At 46.0% G+C, this 5,808-nt stretch overlaps 1 long non-coding RNA gene across 1 annotated transcript in view; it reads left to right on the top strand.

Annotated features, from left to right (window-relative positions):
* LOC116087089 overlaps positions 1–5,808 on the top strand; it is a 127,426-nt gene that overhangs the window by 17,005 nt on the left and 104,613 nt on the right. Inside the window, exon 2 of the long non-coding RNA XR_004117247.1 lies at positions 268–433. This is a non-coding gene — a long non-coding RNA (uncharacterized LOC116087089). The remainder of the gene's footprint in view (positions 1–267; positions 434–5,808) is intronic.

The following is a 5,808-nucleotide window of genomic DNA, read 5'->3' on the forward strand; positions in this document are numbered from 1 at the left end:
TGGTGAATTGGCCTGCGCAGAGTATCACAGTCCTGCTTCCTGTAGTCCATCCTGTCCTTGGCCTGCGAAAGGACGCGTTGTAGTGGACAGATGTGGGCTGGGACAATGGTACCACATCACTGATGAGTGTGCATTCACATCAGCCCCTGTCTGAAGCTCGTCACAGCGCCTGTCCCCTTGTCACATTTTTATCCCTCCAGATCCATTGAAAACAAAACAGCTGGGATTGTGTCTCATGAACCAAAAACGTGTTTCCTTCCTTCTCAGGGCCTTGTCAGGGTCACCTGAGAACACAGCTGGTTTCTGGAGTATTCTTCTCACATGTCCAGGATTTCCTCTGTGCTTCCAGAGAAAGGGAGACGCCTGCTTCTGGGACACATACAGAACAGGTTCAGGAAGAGGCAGACCAGGGACCCCTCTCTTCTATTCTGAGGTGAGGAGGGAGGTGGGCCCAATATTGAGTAGTGAGTAAGTCAGTGGATGCATTACAGAACTCTCTATCCAGGTGGCAGAACCTGAAATAGAACCGAAAGAGAAGATCCTCTTTTTGTCTCTTCTAATGTAGCATTCAGGAACAATGAAGACTTAAAGAGTCCATGGAGCTGTGTATACAAGGATGTTGATTAGAATGTTCTAGTATTAGCAACCTACTAATAGATCCCCATGTGGAGGGGGCTGATGAAATCTGTGGCCGTCAAGCAGTGGGTGGAGAACCTATGAGATGTGGGCATTGAAAAGTACTCAAGGATAACTGTGTAGGGCAGGGGTATGATGGTACACATTTGTAATCCTAGGAGCATCAGGAGTTCAAAGCCAGCACACACACACACACACACACACACAGAGAGAGAGAGAGAGAGAGAGACAGAAGAGAGAGGGGGAGAGGGAGAGGGAGACTATTTAGGAAATTTAAATAAGGCATTGATTGGTACATGTAGAAGGGTAGAAATATTTGTGTGTGCATGTGCATGTATATGATGTATATGTGTGTCCTTCTAAAAACATAGATATAAGGCTGGACAGTGGTGGCACACACCTTTAATCCCAGCACTTGGGAGGCAGAGGCAGGTGGATTTCTGAGTTCGAGGGTAGCCTGGTCTACAGAGTGAGTTCCAGGACAGCCAGAGCTGCACAGAAAAACCCTGTCTCGAAAAAACAAAATGAATAAGTAAATTAAAAAAAAAAAAAAACATAGATATGTTCTGGAAATGCACAGGAGAAACTGCTAACTGGCTGCTTCTAAAGCATAGGAGTAGTGATGTGGGTGGGGATAAGACATTCGTTCTGTATTCTACACTCTTGTACTTCAGTGCCTCTTGTAGGACAGTGACCATGTGCTTATCTGCACTATCGTGGCAACAAGAAATAAAGGCTCGCTGGGCAGTGGTGACACCTGCCTTTAATCCCAGCACTTGGGAGGCAGAGGCAGGTGGATTTCTGAGTTCAAAGCCAGCCTGATCTACAAAGTGAGTTCCAGGACAGCCAGGGCTACACAGAGAAACCCTGTCTCAAAAAACAAAAACAAAAAATACAAAAAAAAAAAAAAAGAGAAGAAAGAAAAAAAGGCTCACAGAACAACACATCAGAACTCAGGGCTTGAATCCAGAAGTGCAGAGGAAGGAGCTCAACCTCTAGAGTGGGACCTGAGATGGTCCAGAATGACAGAGCTAATCTCCAGCTCTTGCCTGCAGAAGCCATGAGTGGATACAGGGGTAGGGAAGTCTCTGTTCATAAAACTAACTCAGTAACTGAGAGAGGAAAACAGAGTCAAGGCCAGAGTTCAAATCAGAGGCCAGGGACTGGAGCGTCTCTCCCAACTATTTCTTCCAGTACTTAGAAAACTGAAGCAAAATGGCCATTAGCTCAAGGCTAACCTGGGCTATGCAGTGTCACACAATCAGTAAATAAAGGTCAGGCCTTGTGGTAGCACATACGTGTAGTCCAAGAACTTAACTTGAGGCCTAGGAAGAAGGATCATGTGTTTGAGGATAGCTAGGAACAAATATGAGCTCCAAACTCTCAGGGTCCACCTGTTAAGACCTTATCCCATAAATAAACAAATGCATAGAATAAGAGGACCTCTTGGGTCCCTTCACATCGAGAATTACCAAGGGTAGTTGGAGGAAGATCACACCAATCTAAGTCAGCTTGGTGACTTGAATAAGACACCCATCATGGTTGAATTGGCTGCGGTAAGTACTACCTAGATTTTACAGCTATGAAGATCAGCAAGTCCTGATGTTGCTAATGAAGGTAGTCTAGAGGAGGAAAGATTTAAACCAGATCTAGGCTTAGCATGGTGGTATACACCTATAATCCTAGCACTAAGGAGTCAGAGGCAAGAAGACCCCACCTCATAAAACAAACCAAAAGTAAGTAAATAAACAAATGTAGATAAACTAGTTTTGGCGTGGTGGACAGGTTAAGCAGGGTTATTTGGCATTTGGTATACTAACTAGCAAGCTACCTAGCTAACTAGCTCCATTGTATTGAGACACTGAAGCAGCTTGCCTTAGCCGAATGAGAGTTGTAAGTGAGCTGATTTATCCGAAAGGGAACCTAGACAGCACCAATGTAATTTTTATGGGAAGTGGTAGGCTGTGCCTAGAATCTCAGCATTTGAGAGGCAATAGCAGCCTGGACCACATGGCAACCCAGGGTCAGCCTAGGCTTATGTAGCAATATCCTGTCTCACAAAGCCAATCCTGGCGTACAGCAAAAGGCCTTGGGTTCAATCCGCAGCACTGCAAAATGGTTTATAATAATAATAATAATAATTCTAGAATTAAAAGTAAGACAGAGGAGCTATAACTTAAGGTGAATAAAAATTAGGAGCCTTAGAAGGTGTTTTGAGGTATTGAAGGGAGTTATAAAAGTGATACTTAAAGACCAATCAGCGATCAAGGTGACTTGGAGCAAAGGAGAGAGTGTTATATAAAGCAAAGTATAGGGTGACAAAGGTCCAGTGGAGGACTAGCAGGCGGAAGAAGGCGGGTCAGTGTGACATCTGCAGAGGAAGCAGAGGCAGGAGGACCAGGTGACTGAGAGACAAGACTGGAGCAAAGGCTCAGACTGGGGGCCGTCAACTCAGTGGAGTGGCCAAGCACTAGCTCAACATTTGGGATGCCCTGGTTCCATCCCTAGCAGTCACCCTCAAAAACAGAGAGACCCTGAAGGAGACGTGAGGTGCAGGTATCCAAAGGACACTGCCTGAGCCTGGAGTGGGGGAGGGGGGCATTGAAGGACAGTTCTGGTTGGCTGTTGGAGGTAGGGGTGGGGAGGAAAGAGATGATGAGCAGGGTTTTCATTTTGAACCCCTCTTCCCAGGATGGTTAAATATTGTAGGGATGTTTTTGTCTACTTGATCCTCTCTCTCTCTCTCTCTCTCTCTCTCTCTCTCTCTCTCTCTCTCTCTTTCTCTCTCTCTCTGTGTGTGTGTTGGGGAAACACTAGGCAGGCTGCCACTGAGGGTGCAGTTTGCTGTTTATATATGTCCCTATACATGCCAGTGCATGTACATGCATGTGTGTGTGCTCATATGTGGAGGCTAGAGTGTGACATGAGATATCTTCCTTGATCACTCCTCACTGCATCTTTTGAGACAGGGTCTCTCTGAACCTAAGCTTCTTGACTCAGGTAGACTGGTTGGCTCCAGGGCTTGGCTGGCCTCTGCCTTCCCAGCACTGGGATTAAAGGTGCATACTGCCAAACCTGACTTTTCCATGGTGACTGGAGAACATAACTTAGGTCCTCTGCGTTCATCTTAAGCTGTCTCCTCCACCCAGCTGCTAGTTTTCCTGATGCTATAATATATATGATTTGTTTGCATTAGGTATTCATTCAGCTTTCTTGGTTAGGGGCAAGAGGGTGATCCTATGAATCCAACCCAATACCTGGAATGCAAGCTAGGCAAATATTCCACTATTGAGATACACCCTTCTTCACTAACTTATTAACCAATCTTCCTGCCTGCCTCTCTCCCTCCCTCTGTGCCTCCCTCTTTCCTTCCTTTTCTTTTTTCCTTTCCTAATACTGTGTCTCACTATGTAGCACTGGCCTGGAACCCTCTATACAGACCAGGCAGGCCTTCCTTTGCGTCTCTCCCTGTCTGTTGGTAACAGCAGTGAGTAGAGTAGAGTTGGTCCCTGTCCTCACAGAAGTCATACAGAAGCAGCAGCAGCAGCTAAGGCTACTTGTGCGCTTTGGCTCCTGAGGTGTTATTTCTGTCTCCCAGAGAAGTCCTTTTTCTATGTCACAGAGAAGTCACACAGGTGAGGACCAGGTGATTGCCTCCGCAGAATCCACATTGATACTGGGTTGGCATGGTGGCCTACCTGTAATTCCAGCTCCTGAAAACAGGATGCTCCCAGAGCAAACTGGCTAGCCAGACAAGCTGTATCAGAGAGCTCTGGGCTCCCTTGAGATACTTTCCTCAAGAAGATGGATCACTGTTGAGTAAGAATCCAGATGATAATCTCAGGCTTACACATACACATAGCCATGCATGCAAACACTCACGCACACAGGAATGCACATGACCTACTGCACTGGCTAATTTTAGGTCAGCTTGACACAATCTATAGTCATCTGAGAGGAGGTAGCCTCAACTGAGACCGTGTCTCCAAAAGACTAGGCTGTAGGCAAGTCTGTAGAAAATTTCTTAATTAGTGATTGATAGGGGAGGGTTCAGTCCAATGTGGGTGGTGCCATCCCTGGGCTGGTGCTTCTAGGTTCTGTGAGGAAGCAGGCTGAGCAAGCCGTGAGGCACAAGCTAGTAAGCAGCACCCCTCCATGGCCTCTGCATCAGCTCCTGTCTCCGGGTTCCTGCCCTGCTTGAGTTCCTGTCCTGACTACTTTCGATGATAAACTTTTAAATGGAAGTATGAGTGAAATAAACCCTTTCCTCCCCAAGGTGCTTCTGATCATGGTGTTTCATCACAGCAGTAGTAACCCTAATTAATATATATATTAAAAAAAAAAGTAAAAATAAATTCTTGCCAGGCAGTGGTGGCACACGCCTTTAATCCCAGTACTTGGGAGGCAAAGGCAGGCAGATTTCTGAGTTCAAGGCCAGCCTGGTTTACAGAGTGAGTTCCAGAACAGTCAGGGCTATACAGAGAGACCCTGTCTCGAAAAACTAAAAAAAAAAAAAAAAAATTCAATGACCATTCATTCATTCACTCATTCTTGTTTTTCTACCCATATTTATGGAGTGGCACTCACTATGACTATGAATTGCTTCAGAGTCTATCAGAAGAGCCAACAGTATAAACAAAGAGTGATAATATGGGGTAAATGCAAGTACTACACACCAGGTGTTGTGGGAAGCTCCTAGGAGACCAAGCCACTCACCCTCAGTGTGTATGCAGGGGTCGGTGGCTGGCTGGGAAGTGTCCCTGATGACCCAGAATAATGACCTAGTTGGTTTTACAGGTATTTAAGGCATAGTGGGAATGGGAGCATTTGTTTTGTACAAAAAGAGGGACTCAAGAGATAGCTCAGCGGCTAAGAGCGCTTGTTGCTCTTGCAGAGCACTCTGGTTCCATTCCCAGCCCTCACATGGTGGCTCACAAAAGAAACCTGTGATTTAAAGACCTGGACAATGGAGACCCTTACACTTCTCAGGAACAGAGGCGATCAAGCCAGGAAAATAAGATTTAGAATTCTGTACCTTGTGAATCAATCAAAATATGAAGAATTCCAGATGCAGGAGTATGAGCATAGTGTCCTGTCTGCTAGGGGCTACGGGGGCAGATTGGTCTGCCTCAAAAAAAAAGGAGGAGAAGGAGGAGGAGGAGGAGGAGGAGG

This window comes from Mastomys coucha, unplaced genomic scaffold, assembly GCF_008632895.1.
Source record: "Mastomys coucha isolate ucsf_1 unplaced genomic scaffold, UCSF_Mcou_1 pScaffold13, whole genome shotgun sequence".
Taxonomy (NCBI): domain Eukaryota; kingdom Metazoa; phylum Chordata; class Mammalia; order Rodentia; family Muridae; genus Mastomys; species Mastomys coucha.